General features: G+C 40.8%; 1 protein-coding gene across 2 annotated transcripts in view; it reads left to right on the plus strand.

Annotated features, from left to right (window-relative positions):
- The window catches only part of TIAM2 (TIAM Rac1 associated GEF 2), a 134,664-nt gene that overhangs the window by 15,073 nt on the left and 100,521 nt on the right, over positions 1-19,070 (plus strand). The window contains exon 2 of one of the 2 annotated variants that reach the window (XM_061471592.1): positions 8,687-8,775. The exons of the other annotated variant lie outside the window; for it this stretch is intronic. The gene's annotated coding sequence lies outside the window, so the exon portion shown is untranslated. The remainder of the gene's footprint in view (positions 1-8,686; positions 8,776-19,070) is intronic. 2 annotated transcript variants of the gene reach the window in all.

The raw sequence follows: 19,070 nt of genomic DNA on the forward strand, positions 1-19,070 counted from the left end.
GATAGATTAAGTAATATTCTTTTCAATTTGCCATTGGAGAAGCTAAATGTGAGGTGCAAATCACTGGTATTTGAAGCCCAGGAGCTCCTTCCTGGTGGTCTTCTGAGCAAGTCTTTGTTTTGTGTGTGTGTTTTTTAACTGTGGTTTCTCAAATCGTGGTTCATTAAAGTGAAATTAATCTAAATCCAGAATTTAGGTAGTTGTTGACACTGTAGACACTGTAGTACCTGATGTTTTCTCACTCCCTTGTACAGAAGTAGTTGTGTTGGAAGGCAGTCTCCATTGCCTGTTGCAGCTGTGTACTTGGGCATGCAGGAACTGGTTGTTTCTTCTGAATTATCTTGAAAACCTTGAGAGGGACACCACGAGTCTGAATAGATGCTGTTGCTTTATAATTTTCTTCTGTGAAATACTGATCAAAGCAATCTGTTTAACTGCTGTAGGACAGTATCTGCCTCTCTTTCCTTACCTCATAAGATCCAGGATTATTAAATGATGTGGTTGTGGTGCACAATATTTGATTGGTGTATATAGTAAGTCTCCAGCTCTTGTTTTTCATATGGACTAGTTTATTTCCAGGGCAGCTCCCAGGACAGTTTTGTGCAGCTTTGAGAGAAGCCAGGGTGGGCTGCTGGGTCACCTGCAAGGTGACAAAGTGCTGGGGGTTTAGTGGGGTGCAGAGGAGCAGTCCTGGTGACAGCTTCTGCTTTCCTTTCTGAAAGCCAGCTCTTGGGTTTGGATGTTTGTATAAAAATGGACGTGGTCGTACCTGGTGTTCAGCTGGTGGCCGTGCTCTGCTCTGCCAGTGGCTTGCTTGTGCAGGTGCCTGTGCCCAGTGTTGGACTGGGCTGGGGCTCCTGTGCTTCTGCTACTGCGAGGCTGCTCAGAGTTCAAGTGTGGAGCAGAGAGGAGATGGGGAAAGATATGAGACATATTTTTTTAGAAACGTCAACATTTTGATGAAACTTGGAATTGAACATTTGTATGCACTTAATTAAGCTGGGGAGTGTACAGTTTTATTCTTACTGGCAATGATGCTGTCACGAACTCACAAGTAGCCAGAAGTGAGCATGTAACAGCCAGAGTGTGACTGTGTGGTCCATGAGGGTGTGGGCAGCAGGCAAGATCTTTGTGAATTGCAGGGCTCAGTGCCACCAAGGTCTTAAGGTGCAGCTGACCATCCACTTATGCTCTGCTGAGTCCAAGGGCCAGACTGTCATATGCTGCTCTCTTCTTTTATTCCATCTGCTCTGGCTACTCCTCAGTCCTTCCTCTCTTTCTCAGGTATGCTGGCAGAGGTTTTTGTTTTGGTGAGTGCTTTTGTTTGCAGGCAAGGAGCAAGGTACTGTTGCCCTGTCTGCCTACCTACAAAAAAGCTTCAGGCAGCGTGTTCTTCTACTCCCACTTATGGCGCAGAGCTCTGAGTCAAGTTGAACTATCTGTCCTTAATACACTTTGATTAGAAAATGCCAGTGCCTTCACTGCTCAGCAGGAAGCTAGGCTAGGTGGGCTGCATCCCGCACCGGCTATGGAAAATTGCAATTTCCACCCCCCTAACACTGAACAACTGTTTTCTTTCATGTATAAATCACAAATATATCTCCTGTTCCACACCATACAAAACAATGCTGTTTTGTTTTAATGTTTTATTCTCCCTTGGTCAAATGTTTGTGTTTAAGGCTTGATTAATTAAAGCACTTTGGAAAAATTAACTGCCTTTTTCAATGGCAAACCAAAACATGAGGTGGTTTCAGTGGAACCAGTGTTTGTCTTCCTCACAAATGGAGGCTCAGATAATACTCTGCACACTGTAATTGTTTTCTTTTAAGGCATTTGATGCACCCAAAAGCACTAATATGCAGCAGGCATCATCAAAAGCTAGCCTGACAAGCATCCTGAAACACTGCTTTCAGCAATGTTTGCTTGTTCTTAGTGACTTTTTAGTGGATCAGTTGAATAATCTCAGCAGCAAGTTTCTAGTAGATTGCTGATCACCGTTAGACACCCGTTATATGTACTTAAGAACCTTCTTTCTTCTGCTTCTCACCTGGCAGCTGGAAACGTGTTTTGCCTCTGGTTAACTCTGCAATCTGACTGTTTGACATCTGACACTGGCAATGTTACCTCCATTACCATCACCATTCATTAAATTTCAATAGTGCTAGTTGTTCTCTTATAGCATTTTGTGATAATGTTACCCATCAACCCAAACCATCTTAGATGCTTCCCTCTTGAGGGCATCAAAGGAAGGGGAACCAAATCTCCTTTAAGGCAGGGAGCATGAGACATGAGCCGGTTTTGTCCTTGCAAAGACTTCACAAAGAAGCTGTGTAGCCTTGTGCTTACATACCCCCCCTCAGACTGCTTGGGCTTTCCTCAATCCGCCAGGACAGCCCCCAGGCTCCTGAGTGATCAGATGATGTTGTGTTACCTCTGGGGGAAATTGGTCACGTGCTTCATTTTAAATAAGAAAACAGATTGTAAAATGGGGCAAATCAGTCTGGAAACTGCCCTAGCTATAGATGTGGTTGTAGGTCTCTGTTACCTGCAAAATGTCCTTTTCTCTCCCTTTTTTCTTGTGAAAGTGATAGACTGCATTTTTGTCCCACCAATTTATTTCAGTCTGTGGAACCACTGAGATCTCTAGCTTTTTTCCCAGTTAAGAATCCAACAGAACAGAGGTTTTGATGTCACTGGTCATGACAGTACTGAACAAGCTGTGCATTTACCTGACAGACATCTGCAGGGGTTTCTGGGCTTGGTTCCTCTTGCAGGCTAGGTAGCTGTGTTATCATGGGTTATATATAAATATCCCCAGGACAGGGGCTTGATTAGGGGTCCGGCAGAGACCTGCTGCCTTGGCCTCCTGCCAGCACTGGGGCAGTGGCCAACAGCACTGGTGGCTCCCGAGTGAATCATCTGTGCCCTCAGCTGCTGGGGTCACGGGGTTTTGCTGCTGGGATGAACCCTGAGAAAGGGCAGATCACCTGGGGCTGGTCAGTCAGACCCTTCAGAACTTGGGGGATAGTCATTAACCTAGTTAATGAACACTCTGTTTTACTGGCAGAACAATGCACGAGACCTTTAAGAATCTTCTTTATGTGCCATCCCAATTATACTCCAAGTCAGCGCCACCTTTTTGGGTTTTATTTTCTTGCCTTTCATCTTCAGGTTATTCCTGCAAACAGAGAGGAAATAATTCTGACAATCATTTATCAAAGGTAGGTAATAAAACAATGGAAGGATGTAGGCTGAGGCATAAATGGGATACTGTGACAGATGTAGATGATTATTAACCAGCTGATGTTTCCGCAAGGGCTTCTAATCATAAACACAGCATGGAGTGAATCTGGGTATATTAATAGCAAAGGTTTTATGGAAAAATCTAGGTGTGAGCTTTTTCTTTAACATCCCATTTCCTGCTTTAATTGATAGAGTGTGAAGCTTTCATACAAATAATTTGGAAATGATTATTTTGCTTTTCTGACACTAAGTACGTGGTACAGGCCAGGAACAACATGCTGCAGAAGGGTTTCTTGGAAAGGACTCCCACAGTGACGCTTTTTTAGAGATGTGACTAGTGACAAATGCTAAACTTGGTGATATAATACAGCCAAGTGGCTGTGGTAGGAGTATCTATTTGTGTCTATGCAACCTATGTTTTCATGTGACTTTGCAAGAAAGGGGAAGGTATTATCGCAGAGAGATTATTATGCTGCAGAACTTGTGGGGTACACTTCCAATTTTCCTCTAGCTTTCTATCAAATGTCCTCCTATTTAGTTTTAATCCTGTATTGTCCTGTGCTATGTTTTGGGAAATGAAATGCTAGGTTTGTGCTGTAATCACTGGGTTAGAGTTGAAATACTTTAAATGTGCACCTTTCTTTCCGAGTCTCTGCTATAGCTTTAGCGCATCACTTTTGTTTTCTGAATTTCTGAGGGGGATAGGAAATGAAAAGGTTAAACAGAAATTACCTAAATAAAGCAATGAAAGCTCTTTCTAATGCATTATATCACAGCTCTGCAAATATCGAGTCCTAATACCATTTGCAAACATAAACAGCTTGTTTGCCTTATAGTGGCTGGTATTTCTGATGTGTAGAGTGGCTGCTTGCAGCGCATATAAAATGGGGTAGAAAGTGTTGAGGAAGAAAAATAATATTATACTGCTATTAAAAAGACTATATATGAGTGCTAATGCATTTGTTGTTTTAATAATTTGTATTTTGCCAGTATTGGCCAATGTGGTTCAGACATTTTGTGACAGGAACGGCCCTATCTTAAAATGTAAAAGTAAGGGACAATAGCATAAGTTAATCAAAAGTTATGGACAGGAACCAGTTTCTCCACTGGTCACACCCAGCACTCCAGAAATGTGATATAAAGTATAAAGCCAATGGGGACCAGAAGCCCTGAACTTGCAGTGGTTCTTCTTGCTGCAGCATGTGCTTTCTGCAGGAATGCTGAAGGGTCCACAGCAAAGCATAGCACTTAGGGCACATGGCCTCTTTTTCTTTCCTTTTTTTTTTTTTTAATGTTTTAATTTTTTCCACCTCAAAGCTGTTGCTCTGCTAAAGAAATCTGCTTAAATTAAGCAGTCTGTGCCAAGTGAAATCATTCAATTATTGGTGGTTTTTGGTCTTGCCTTTGAATAAACAGAGCCTTCCTGACGGCAGGGCAGTTCCTCAGGAATTCCTTTATGGTGAATTAGGCAGGGCAGTGATGAATAACTGGGGGCAAAGGACACTGAGCAGCGGACCAAATTGATTACCTAAGTCTTTAGATAACTTCTTGGGGGTGATTTTGGATGGGCCTGGTATCCTCTAAGGCATAGGTGGAGCCTAATCTCACCCTAGGGGCCTGATCTTGTTAGTGTTTTCTAATGTGTTATCTATAACTTTAGAGGGCTAGAGCTGTGTAATGAATTTACGGCTTGCAAGAAAGACCAGGACCTGCCATCTTTGCACAGTCATGCTCATGAACCCCTGGTACATGTGGGATGGTGGTGGCAGAATGTTGCTGTGGTGCACTAGGTAGTCCTGTGGCCATCTGCTTCTTCACCCTCTGATCCCTAGCTGCCTGTTTACCACAGTGGCCTTCCCTCTTGGCACATTGCAGATGCAGGCTTTGCCACTTGGACATTCCCCATTGAGGGGTCCAGGAGCTGCAGAATCCAGCATGCCCGCACCCCAGCGCAGAGTGTGCACCTACCAGGGGAGCACAGCAACGCGATTTCACCATCCTGCCAAGCTTTTAGAGGTTAGAGCATCTGTTAGGAAGCCTAGAAAGCCCTTTACCAGTATTTTGTGTCTTACAGCAAACATATGATCTGCCATATCTTGTTATAGGACAGAACTGGATTCCTGTAAGAGTTGTGGCATGGACTGTTTTTAAGTGCACTTGGCTTCACAGCAGCCTAATGTCTTGACAGACTTGTCATTCCCAGCAGTCATTTGTTTTTTAACTAGTTCTGGACACTGAGACTATCATTATAACAGCAGAGCAGTTACAGTGATAAGAGCGTGTAGTCTGTAGGAGTGTGGAGCATGATTCCCCCCTTTATATCCTGTACAAAACTAACCCGCTGTCTGATCGCTATCTTGAAAGACTGAGGTAGAATCAAACATGTATTTTTTTTGTCCACTGTCCTTTCATCTCTTCTGAATGGTCTTCTCAAGCTCCATTAAAAATATGACCTATTCTTATCCATCTGGCTAGGTTTGAAGGGGCCCTGGATTTAATATTGAGTGCTGCTCCCTGATGAACATGCTGGGGACATGACTAAAGATGAGTGAGGAAATGGGATGTGGGACTCGGGATGGGAGCAGGAGGGAGTGATGAGTTTAGTTGTTTGTGTTTGCACTGCCAATTCACTGTACTGATAAGAAGCTACTTCAGCAGTGTCTGGTATTTTCAGAGTTAGGTTGGTGACGAAATGTGCTGCTTATCATGGAAACTATACAGACTTATGGTGAAACAAACTTTGAAATGGATTTAGGAGCATCCCCACTGTTGCTTTCCAAAAGCATGGACTTGGATGGGTAAGTCTTGATTCCTGTTACTACAGCAGAGCAGCACTAGAAGGGGCAGCAGTCAGACTGGTGACCTTTCCAGGCAGTGCTGTAGCAGCCCCTCAGCACCTGTCCTGGGTTTCTTACCTTTTCTTTGAAAGAATTAAATTCAAAATGGTGCCAAGCTTTGAGGGTAAAACGAGCTCACAGGATTTAATCAAATCTGCTGGTGCCTGTGTAGCACAGTTCAGTGCCTGCTGGGGAATCATTTTGATCTGTGATATTTCCTTTTTTAAATGTTTTATTTTAAATGGAGTGTTCCAGGAGGAAATAGGGGGAGCAGCAGATGGATGATACATGGGACAGCAGTTAAAGTTAACTCTTCCTAAACTCACTGGTGGCAGACTGGCATGCACTGTTTAGATTTACTTCCAGTTTCCAGCCTCTTGCAAGCAATTGCTATATCCAATGGCCAGTCTCAAGGTACCAGCAAATTCCTGAAAGAGTAGCTTTCTCCTTGGAGGAAAGAGGAAGGGGAAACACTGCAAAAGCTATATTTCATTATCTTGGATATACAGAACGGAAGCGAGTTCTGACACTGGCCTCTTCCTGCTTCAGGGATTAAGTTCTCATGCTCTGTAAAAATATTTCCTGGGGCCATATGATTCCCACCAGTAAGAATATAACTAGCTGTATCTTCACCTGAACCAAACAAGGAACTACCCTTCTCTAGATGGCACATATATATCTTGGGATCTTTGCTTCTTGTTCATTTAAATTGAGCAGAAATGGTAGATGATGTGTGGAGAAGCAGGAAAATGGGAAGGGCTGGGTAGGAAACAGTTCATAGATTGTCCAGGTCCATCTTTTTTTCTTGTTGTGACCTTATGCAGAAAGTCGTTCTCACATAGATTCACAGGTTGTGTGGTGCAGAGGTCACACATGGAAGAGTTTGTCACATGCTAAATTTTGTGTTCAGTTTCTTTGCTTCTTAGTATTGTTTAGTGGAGAAGTTGTGGAAGGAGCATGGGAAGCTTGGCGGGGCTCTGGCCAAGGAATTGCAGCTGGTCTCCTAATTACAGAAAGAGAGAATGATATACAGGCCTGTGGGGATCTGTCAGACACATATTTATTGGGCAGGATGGAGAAGGACTTAAAGCTATCGCCCGCTCTTAGTCACCCCCTCCCTATACAGTGCATGTGCACTGAGTTTCATGACACTTCTCAGCCATGCAAAATTCATCATCTGGAGTACCTTTGTCATCTCCCTTCTCCCTGGTTCCTGCCCAGTCTGCAGGTTCCCCAGGTTCCAACTAATGGCTGCATAATGGAAGAAATAACATGAAACATACATCCTTATCAAAACAAGGGATTCTGCAGTTTAGGACTGCTAAGTGATTAACCCGACCACCTTTGCTGTATGCTATGCCTCCTCAGACATCAGTGAGGGAAAGCACATCAAGATTGCCATGAAAACAAGAGAAGAACCCACGTGTGCTGGCTGCTGCAGCACCAAGTAGTTGGAATAGTTAAAAAGAATTTTAAAAAGCTTTGTCAAAAGTGGCATGTGTTGATATATACTGATTTCTGCAAAGCTTGGGTCCCCGATTTTTGGGACATTGACTGGGGACAGTGGGGAAGAGGGGTCAGATCATGTTTGGAGTCTCTATGCTCTTCTCTTAAAAGACTTGCATGTAACTTGCCTTGTGCTTTTTCGTTATGGGAGGGGAAGAAAAATGGGTTGGACATGATGACCTTACAAGGAAAGTGGACAAAACCCTGCTTGTCATTTATTTGTGCAGTTCCAGGCTTTAGCTAGTGTTCCTTGGACTCCTTGATGCCTTTGCCCTACCCGCACAGCTCAACACTCTCATGGAGAATATAGGCAGAAAGGTGCACAGCAAGGGTACAGTTCTGTACTGTTTGTCTAATACTCTTGCACCTTCAAGGACACAGTTTGTCCAAGCTAATCTGAAGAAAATTCTTAACTGAGTGTGAAATGCTAGCTCTGCGGTAAGCTACCTCATGCTAATTTTGGTCCAGCTGAGAGTTCACCTTCAGGAATGCGGAAGAAAATTCATCAAAATAATGTTTTTTACAAGGAGTAAGCATCAGTTAAGCCTTCAGCTGTATTTCAAGGTACAGGACCTCAGTAGGATAAAGATATGTTAAAAGTTAAACTTATGCTTAAAATGCTTTTCTGAAGTTTTTCACAAATGAAAACCTGAGTGTTCCAGTTAAGTACTCTGGCTGCAGTATTCTAGAGCGTATGCACCACCCTAACATATGTTTTTCAAAGCCGGGGGAACTATTGCATATTATGTCGTTCTTCATTTCATGACACTGTTGATGCAAACCAGGACAGGAAGCTGGCTGGGATTCTTTTCTCTGTGTGTATGTATTTTTTTTTCTGTGTGTGTGTGTGTGTGTGTGTGTATTTTTTCCTCGCTCTCTCGAAGGGAAAAAAGCATTAAAGCTAAAAAGAAAGAAAAACCTTTGAAATCTAAGTGGAGAAATGCTTCCTTTTTGAGAGAAACTGCACTTTTTTTTTTTTTTTTGGTCTTACTTGCAATGTAATTCTTAGAGACAAAAAAATAAAAAAATAATAGCAGTGTTAAAAATTGTTTTATGGCTACTGTTTCCTTTTTGACCTTGCTGCTCGACTGTGATTATAGGAGAAGCTGATCAGGAGATCTCAAGAGTTGCAGCTTCCTGGGATTGTCTCAGAGGAATGAAGAGCAAAAGAATAACTTTCCGTCATGGAGTATGTGCCAGTATATTTTCAAGTGTCCTTAAAAGACTTTTCTTTGGGCATAATAAAGTGGATTCAAGGACCCAAGAGGCCAGACCAACAAACAGATATCAGTCCTTAAGCTATTTTTTTTTTTTTTTTTTTAAAGGAAAGTCAGCAGTTGATCTCAGTAACATTTCCTGTGTAAAATAGTGGCCTGCTTTTTGGTACTGGTTTGCTGTTTGGGTTGTTTACATTAGGAAGCAGAATGACCTAAAGAATGAAGCATTTCTTTGAGGAAGCGTTGTTCCTTTATGGTGACTATATAAAGCTCCCTCTTCAGCAGGCAGCTGGAATCCAGCAGTAGGATTGATCTTCTCCTTTTCTTTAACATCCAAGTCCTCTTTTCAACTATCACTTTATTGAGACAGCACTGTCTTGATTTATCTCAGGGCCAGGATAAAAGTGTTTCCCTCGATGACCTTGAATTTCTTCAGCTTCCTCCATCTGCTGGTTTGATGTTTTGGGCTAGATGTGCTCATTTTCCCAGCAAATGCAGAACCTGGCTGCTGCCTGGCCTTGCTTACAGTCTCTATTTGCTGCCCTTGTGGCTCAAATGCTTTGCTCCAAATGGATAAAGTTTCTTGGACAGTGGTGGGATCACTGTCATGTAAATCTGGTATACATGCTTCACTGTAAGTGAAATTGGTGCCTAGGGTCTTGTTCTTTGTTGCTGAAGTATCTCATCTGCAGTTGAGTAATTAGCTGCATAACAAAAATGTTTGTTTACATCTAGAAAGTGACTCATGCCCAGTTAAATTGCAAGTAGCAGTGCCACGAATTCATCACTTCCCTGGCTGTATGAATGGGCATAAAGAGGCTGTACCCTGCCTGTGGGGGATTGTGTGTGACCTTTCCTTCTCTTTTCAAAACTGTGTTTGTTCTGTTCTGGAAAAATGACAAGAAGCATTAGTTGTCTTTTCAGGTGGCATAAGATGCCTCAAAGCTAAGTGCTATTGCGTCTAGCTGCCATCTGAGGGGAAGAGTCTTGGAAAAGGAGGGTTTTGGGGTTGCCTCCTCATGTGGTTTCCATGCAAAGAGGCCCCCAACTGAGCACAGCTATTGTATGTGCATGAAGCAGTAAATGGCATTTCGTCTGATTCTTATTATGCAATCATATTACCTTCATGTGTGGCCTGGGGAGGGAAGTGGGAAGGGAGGGCAGAGTGAACCAACCCACTTACCTCCCTGGTGATAAACCAGAGCTTTAAACGTGAACTGATTTGTGGTAGGAGAAAACCAGACCAGTGTCTGGCATCCCTGACTGTAGGCTTTTGCTGTGTTCATATCCTGTATGTATGGAAACTGGCCTTCATCAGCATGGGAGGGTTTGGAGCAACTTGTGCTGCTATGCTAAGGGTCACCTATGTATGGTAGTAGTGAGTGTGTTAAATTTATTTTGTACTGGGTACTAGTTGTCTTCATAGAGCTGGGTTGCTTCTCCTTGGTTAATTAATGTGACAAGCTTAGTTTTGCAGCTGAGAAGCTGTCATCGTGCTTGCGCCGAATTATGCTGAACCACATTATGCTGAATCATTCTTGTTTAAACATTTGTATGATTGTACCTAATTTTAGCAAATTCTTAATTTGGCACGTTCATATGTACGTTTACACATGATGCTTTCATGGCTTGTTAATCTCTAGTTGTGGCAAGTTCTGTATTTTTGAAATCTGAGCTGTCTTTAAAATGGATAAACAATGTATTTCTTTTAGTTTATTGAGCAGAACATCTTAACTGGAGTGGCTAAAAGATGAGACTAGAGAAAGTTTATCAAAATATGCAGTTATTTAACTGAACTAACAAAAGTTAGTTCAAAGGACCCATGGAAATGTGGCTCTGGTGTCCTCCTTCTCAGCCCTTTCCATGCCACCCAGGCAGGCTACTGCTAGTGGAGGGAGAAGCTAGAAATCAGCAGACCCCTAGTGTTTCTGTACCCCTTTTGATTGGCATGGAGATGTCCTGGCCTCCAGTTCCTTATGAGAAGAGCAAATGATGCAAAGTATGGAAGCAACTAAATGGTACCTGGAAGCAGTGTGATGTTGGCCAAGGAGGAATTTATTGCGGAAGGAGGAAGTAGGACTGCAATGAGTATTTGAGGACAGCGTTGGGGAAAAAGATTAAAATTTGCCCGAAAGATGTTTTTTAAGCTAAGTTAAAAGGAGGCACACTAAGATATGTGGTCTGAACACTGATCTTTGGGGTTTTGTTGTTTCTTTTTTGTATGTTTTTTAAATCTAATCTTGGCAAGATCAATTGTCTTAAGTGCTTTAGACTCCTTCTGCCACTCTGCAGATGTTCTGTGAAAACTCTATGAACACTGAGCAGTCTGTGAACTTAGTCCAGGTCTTGACAACAGTTTAACGGGCTGATTAATGACCTGTGTTACTGTAGGTGCAGGTTTCCTCTTCTGTCAGCTAGTGGTGTAACTAAAACTTCCACAGATGTGGCTTTTTGAAAAAAAAAAAACAAAACCAACAAATCAAACAATAAACAACCCACCCCAAACCCTAGGGCCGTCCACAGCTTCAGATGAGAAATCAAAATGGAGAACTTCTCTCCCAAAAGATGAAGAATAAAGAATATGTATGTCATATACTCTGTAGAGTAATGACTTGTGGCTCGTAAGAGCTTGAGTGCATAAAACAGAGAAAAGCAGAGTAGATGGCACCCATTGAACCAGCAGAGAAAGGAGAGCTGTGCTAGCTAGTTGAACTCTTGGTTAGGCAAACAGGATTCATTGTGGTGGATTAAAATGATCAGATCTGAATTTTAACTTTAAGTAGGAGCACAGGCTGTGCGTCTTTGGGGAACCCCATCTGGTTTCAGGCCTTTTTAGTGGGAAAATGAGACAGTTATGACACTTTTGTCATCTGTTGTGGGCTCTTTTCAGGCGAGGGGGGAGTTACCACAGTTTCAATTTGTTCAGTTCATGAAGTTCCTGCTGGATTAATATTCTGTAAGTGAAATGCTCTGTCCCTGGTGGTGTTCAAGGCCAGCCTTGGGTGACATGATTTAGTGTGAGGTGTCTCTGCCCATGGCAGGGGGGTTGGAACTAGATGATCTTAAGGTCCTTTCTGACCCCAATTGTTCTATGATTCTATGAAATGTTTTGGTTTTGGTTTCCCGTTTGTCAGCTTTACACTGTGTTTTCTCAAAGGTCAAAGACAGCTTGAAAACTCAGTGCTCCAGCATCATTTCCCATAGCCTTCCCTGTCTTCAGAAAAATCTGTTGTGACCATTTTTTTTCAGAAGGAATTAATTTTTTTTTTTCCCTGCTGTTCCCAAGTTGACTTATGTAAGTCACTTAAACCTTCTCAGTTTCCCTGTTTTCGAGGGTCCTTGCAGGTTCAGCCTTCAGCTGATGATACAGAGGAAGAAGAAAAACAGATGAAACTATAGTAAATAAACAAAACACAGTGAATCAGCCTGTTTGTCATTTTCTCTTTGCTTCAGAATAATTGCAGTGATTTCATTAGAGTTATTCCTGATGTAAAGATGATGGTCAGGCCTTGTTAGTAGCAGTCTTTGTCATGCAGGTGGACTCGTAGGTGGATTTATAGGTATTACTGACTGAATTGATTTAAAATCAATTGATTTAAAATCAAAAACCACAGAAGTGCCCTTTTTTATTATTATTTTAAAGAAAAAACTAATATCCACTAAAAGAAAAATCTTACACATGGCCTCTTATTTAGAGTCATTCAAACAATGAAACCATGAGGTTTTGCATTTGATTTTGCTGAGGAGGGGTTCATATTTTTTTTTTTTTTGTGTGTGTGTTCTACCCCTGACTTCTGCTATCAACCTGGAGCCTATGGGATAGTTATTGTTTCATCTGTCACCTCATTTGGATCCTGAATGGCTACATCCCCTCATAGAGTACAAAGTAACAATAGAAAACATAAAAAGTAATACTGAGCAAGACTTGCATTATAAGTGAAAGTGAAAGGAACTGGTGTTTCTAGTCCCCAGGGAGGAGAGGGGAAATAGCAGTACAATGGGTGAGTAGTATAAACCAAGCACAGGAAGAAGGTTGCTGTTTATGGGCTTCCTAAGTGTACCTACATGAAGCTCAATGTAGTATGAGGAATGCAATAATACAGAAAGAAACGAGAAATCAATAGTTCTAAATATGTGTATAGCAGAAGAACTGCAGAATGCTTTTCTCCAGGGAAATTGTATTTCCTAGTTAGTAAATGGTACTTGGGGTCACCAGAAATTCAGTTTCCCAGATTAACAGCATGATATGGTTTTCTTAGACCATGTTGTACAGTTGCCAGAAATGCCATCCTCTGAGTCTGCACTGTGAACTCAGCTATTTATTTAACCCAGCTTCTCTTATTTTGAAAAGACTATTCTCCTTGCCGAACATACTTGAGACAAGCTCGATTATAACTGTTTCTTATTTTCTAAAACAATAAGAACAAATGACAGAAGGAAAGACCAGATCTGCTGTTTCCACTTTGTTCTTGAACAAAAATTCATTTAAACATGGAACATCTCTCAAGAACCTTCTGTTTTGTGCATTCATTTGTGCTGTACAAAGCAGGAGAAAAATGCTACATATTGTCATGGGTCAAATTTGATGCCCAGCCTGCACTTGCAGAATACGAAACAGTCTTCTCTAGAGACTACTTTGAAGGGAGCTGAGTGTTCTTCAGAGGAGTGAAGTTTGATTTGTAATCCTGTCTTTAAGAAATGCCCATGCATCCTTTTTTTTTTATTATTATTTATAACTTGTATTTAAGAGTCAAGGGAAGAAAAACATTTTGCCTGTTATTGCCAAATAATGTGCTACATGTAAATAGAACAACTGCTTGCTTTCAGTATCTATAATGACCAGGTGTCCATTTTAGAAACCTGTAGAAAGCAAGCATGGAAAAGGGTACCAAATATCAGTGAATCAGTGAACCTCATTTACTAGCTTCAGGTATAAATACCTGTTTTCTAGTAATGGAATTGCTCATAGTTTAAATTGTTTATTTCTGCATACCTTGACAGAGTAACAAGAAACAAGCTCAAAAATGGTAGCAGGCTCTACAAGGGTCACTGCTGAGTTTTCACTTCAGTTCATGTCGAGGTGTTCACTTGGTTGCTGTAGCAGCTACAAGTGAGGTAACTGTAATTAATCTGGTTTATTAAAAGCAATGTACTGTTGCCACACTATTGGTATAGTTTCACTCAGTTCTTCAGATGCTGGTGGATCTGACAGTTGCCCCCCCTGGAAGACTTGCTGCCAGTAAGGGGCATTGAGTCAGTGACAGTGACCTTGTAAATACAGACCACCGTGCTGAAAGTGAGGTGCTCTGCATTGTGTTTCTGTATGTGTGTTCCTTTATTCATTTCATAGTTATCAGACTTAGTAGTTTGTTGAAAAATGGTTAGTTACCAGAGCGTGTTGCAGATTTTTACATGGACTTTGTATTTTCCAAAGTTGCACATTTCAAGAAAAGCATTTTACTAAACACGTGATTTTTGAAAAGTTTCAAGCACCTCTGCTAAAAGTAGTAATTTGTCCAAATTAAAATATTAGACTGGAACCACTTTAAAAGTGTAGAGCTGAAATGCAAGCTAGACTGTGGATTTCATTTATTCCAGACACAGTTAAGTGAAGCTTTTTGATCCAGACATTCCTACTTTCTGAGTATAGTTCAAAATCTAGGTTGAGAAATGAATCTCACATTGGAAGTTTGACCAATTTGTGTATGTCACTGGAGGATATTTAATAAGGTTTGATTGGACCTGGAAGGTAATGAGTGCCTGATATTTTTGATGAATAGACAGGAGTTAAAGATTTCCTGAGGATGGCCCTGAGGTCATCTTGCATTTCACATAAATGCAGCCTACAAGAACATGTTGCAGACTGTCCCATACATTGCAAGACCAATGACATCATTGATAAACTCGGTATATAACGAGTGTGTTGGGTGAGCGAAGTGTTTCTTTTCTATATTTAGCACAGTTAAATGGGATGATAGTTTGCTTTATGTGAAGGTAACATTTTCTTGATTTTATTTAATGTTTTTAAAAAAAAAATCTCAAATTTGCAGCGAAGTAAAGATGTAATAATCTGAATTTAAGCTGAGACAAGGTATATGTTTTAGTATGTTGGCTCAGTGTACCTTGCCAGCCCACCACAAAGTCAAGAATATTTTTAAGGGCCATACTGAAACGAAAAGCAAATCTGTGTAACTTCATTTTCTGGGTACTTTCGCTGGTTTTGGCTTGATCCGAAGCCCGCAGAAGTCAATGGGAGCCTTTCTGTTGTCTGTGGTTGGCTTGGATTGGGCTCCATCTTAATAATGTCATTAGTTCAGCAATAATATTTCAGGAAGCTGAAAGACAGCTTGATAAGGTGGGAGAGAGCAGGCAGGGCTTAGAAATCAGTGCTTCGTGGTAGACTGTTCATGCAGGCAGCACTGTTTAGAAAGGGTAGAGCATTTTGGAAAAACAGATCTGCTTCTGCAAGTTGCTTAGGGATACTGAAGTCAAAGAGCATCCAAACATTGCTTTGTGAGTTGCCTTTACTGCAAATAGAGTTAATGTTTCATTATATATGGAAAAATGCTATCAAATTCCCCTCTGGGCCTCATGGAAAAAGTGAGCTAACAAGAATGTTAATTTTAACCCCCTTCTCAGATGCCAGGAAGGAGGAAAGAGTTCTTGAGGCTGCCATACCCTCAAGATACCCATCCCAAGATACCCTGTTGAGGTCAAGAACACTTTTTTTCTTCCCCGATCTGAGCTTTCTACCTCAGCCAGGAAGAAAGAAACTCAAATTAGTTGAGAGAAAATGGGAAACAAAAAATGCTCATGCCTCACATGAAACTGGGATATGTGTGGGGAAAGGCCTCTGTGATTGGGAGATAGATGGAAGCAGGATGACCGTGCCTGGATAGATCTGCTCTGGAGGCTGCAGGCAGCGCTCAGCTGGGACCAGAGTATGCAGAATTTCACAATGACCCAGACATTGTGGGCTTCTGCATATTGGGGTATTAAGGATTACATTCTTAAGTGGCTTATCTTTGAAGGCAGTAAGCATGGGCAAAGAGGACCTTGGAAACCTGCTCCCTGGTTCCTTTTTGTCCTGGAGCTGAGAATTAAGCTTGGCTCTGCTGCCTTCCACATGGCTCAGACTGGAAGTGGGAAAGGATGCCCTGTACACGGCAAGGGGAAGAGGAAATCTCTGGCCACATGACTTTGTGCAGATGGTGTTAGGCTTCTCACATAATCCTATGTTTTTTTTTCTTTGGAGGGACCATACCTCTCCTTTGCCTGAGTGTAGGCTTGTGTAGGAGGCTCAGTGAGGGAATCTTCCTGATTTAATTATTCCTTACATGTTGTTTGCCTGTGTATGGGACAACTGAGCCCCTAATAATCAATCTTGCATGCTCTCAAATAGGAAAATGCTACATATGATCTAAGCTGCATGCTGAAATGGGGTTATTGGAAATGAATTTTATGGCTGAATAGGCATCATGTTGTCTCTTTGCTTTTTTGGGCTTTTGGTTATTTATTCACAATGTCATGCTGGGAAAATGTTTTATGTCTTTCCATTTAGCTCACTGACTCAGTCTTCTGCTTCTGGAAATGCTTATATGCAGATGAAAAAATATAGATTTTTCTGTGTAAACTGGTGGCTTACTTTTTGCTCATGTTAATTGAAAGGCTTATCTCTGTGGCATCTTTTTTAAAGAATGGGAAAAGAATTTCCTGAACTCCTATTATATGCCTTAAGGTAAATTATTTTTGCTATTTTTTATCCATGTTGTCGTTGCTTAGGAACGGAAGTAATAAGATTAATTTTGAAGTCTTCTCCTTCCATTTGTACTTCCATCAAACTGTTAATTCCTTTTAGCTGTTATGTTCCATGCAGTAATTTACTAAATATTTAAATGTCTTCCCTTATAGCCTTTGCATGCATTTCATTTGTAAATCTTTCTTCTCACACATGGTCTGTGTTTTGGTAATAGAGGTCTATTGCAGGCATTCGTAATTACTAACATTCCTTACAAAGTTTACATGAGGAACTTTATTCAGGTGCTACAATTTTTAGGTGTTTCAGATTTAGAGGTATTTTGATTCTGTGAAGAAGATAGTCTCTCGATTGTAAGACTGTTGCATTTTTTTCCCTTGTTCAGAAAGGTTAGGTTTACATGGGATAATTATTGCTGTAGAGCATGTTTGATTACTGTTAAGATAAATGACTGAGAAATAATCCTTGGTAAGTAAAGCTGCTGGTTTTTTTTTTGCTTCCTTACTAGTAGTCTTCCCCTTCATTTCTAGGGATATTAGAAGTGGGAATATCATTGAATGATCTGGCTCTTCAAATATGAGCGTCATTTGTCTGTAACCCATCATGCTGCTACATTAATTTGTTTATACCTGTCATCTATCTTATGGCAGATGAGAAGAAAAACCAATAAATAGCTATTTTGCCTCCTCTTCCTATAACTTTCCGTATGTTAACATGCTTACTTTTGTTCACTGAGTGTTCAGGCTTGAAACAGCATGTTTCAGATTTCTCTTTAGTATAATTTGTTTACTTCATTTGGTAGGGGCAGTGCTTATCAGCAACATATGTCCTCTTTGTTTAAACTGAGTTTTCCTAAAAAATGTTGAGATGATATACTGTGGTGTGTATCCTTGCAGAAGCTGATGCCCTCCATCTTTTACTGTACAGTGGAGATAATAGAAGCCTCTTGCCTGCTTAACTTGTGTGATTAAAATGGGACACATTGTGATGTTCTCAATTAGCATGATCGGCTCCCTGGGAGCCCTGGCTTTGGTGGTTTGCATTTTCCTCTCTAATGAGTAGAAAGACTCTTTTGAGAATTGCTGAATAATTCAGACCATTAGGAACCTGTCAACTTAAACAATGCCCCCTCTGACCAGAAAAATGATTGTGAACAGTTGGACGCCCTGGCAGATGTTGAACTTGTTCTCATTGTTCACTCTGCTTTGGGCAAATAGCTTTGCAGCTACTTACAGGATTTGTGCATCACTCCTTTCAGGCAGTGTGTGTGGGTGTAATCAATACATGTTAGCCAGACTTCTAGGTTTTATACCACAGTATTTCTTTTAGTTAATTTAATGATATTGTGATAAGTTGCTTATGTTGCCATATACCACTTTTAGTAGGTTGGCTAGCCAGCTATAATGAGAAATCACAATCAAAGCTTAAAAAAAAGAAAAAAGGGAGCAAACAAACACCATTCCCCCCCCCCCATTTGACTTCTTTAATATTCCTTCTGTTGTGTTAATTCCTTATTTTGCATTTTGTGCTTATCAACGAACAGAAGGATTAGAGGTATTGTCAAACAGAATTTGCTGTGCTCTCATATAACCCTAGGAGCTGCAGTTTCAGGGGAAACATTCATGTCTTGAAACTTCCTATAAAATCATATGCATATGCAGGACTACTTTAGTTAAAACTCATTATGCAACAAGATCTCTTTTATATGCCCTTTGGGGCATGCTATTGAAGCAAATACTGATTTAACACAATTTTCTTAGAAACTTTGCCATAATTATCCTTCTGTAATGTTTATTTATGTCTGCAGATTTTTTAACTTAATTGATGAAGAAGTGATCAGTATTATAATGAAAATTTATCTAATAAATTTAGTTAGAAAACAACCCCTTAAAGCTTCCCGCCCCCAGCAACTGTTTGCACTTCTCTCTTGAATGGGTGGTAGCAAATAGTCAAGCTTGCACAAGCAATTAGCTGATCTGTTGGATCAGTTAATGGAACAAGCTATGGTAGTAATGCAATGTGAAATAACGTCTGTGTTTTATAAATATTTATGTTGTAAGATCTCCTAGTATATTCTTGTGACAAATGACTCCACCTTCAAATATTTTTACATGTCTAATAGGCATAGGTTTTTTTTAATGGCATGTGTGAAGTCTTCAGTTCTCATTTTTTTAACCGAATGCATTGTAAACCTTTCCACTCCTATTTTTATGGCATTTCAGTTGTTCATTAGATTTTTGTTCCTGCAAAGTTAACGTGATTAAGTCGAGAGCATTTACACATCTACCTGCGGTTGTAAAAGAACTTCCGATTATAGCTTGGAAGATAGAGTTACCTAGTTAACTAAAACTTGTTTCTGTCCATTAGGTATTGAAAAAGGGTACTGCTGAAATAGGCTGCTTGTCAAAACAGATGCCTCAGTTCTGCTCTAGTGATACAGAAAGTAGCAAATACTGCTCAGAAGGGGTTCCCATCTTGATCTTGTGATTCAGTGTTTCTTGCTCACTTTGT

Source organism: Pezoporus flaviventris, unplaced genomic scaffold (assembly GCF_033815535.1).
Source record: "Pezoporus flaviventris isolate CSIRO_AGI_PZ_B2104156 unplaced genomic scaffold, CSIRO_AGI_Pfla_v1 ptg000066l, whole genome shotgun sequence".
NCBI classification, from domain to species: Eukaryota; Metazoa; Chordata; class Aves; order Psittaciformes; family Psittacidae; genus Pezoporus; species Pezoporus flaviventris.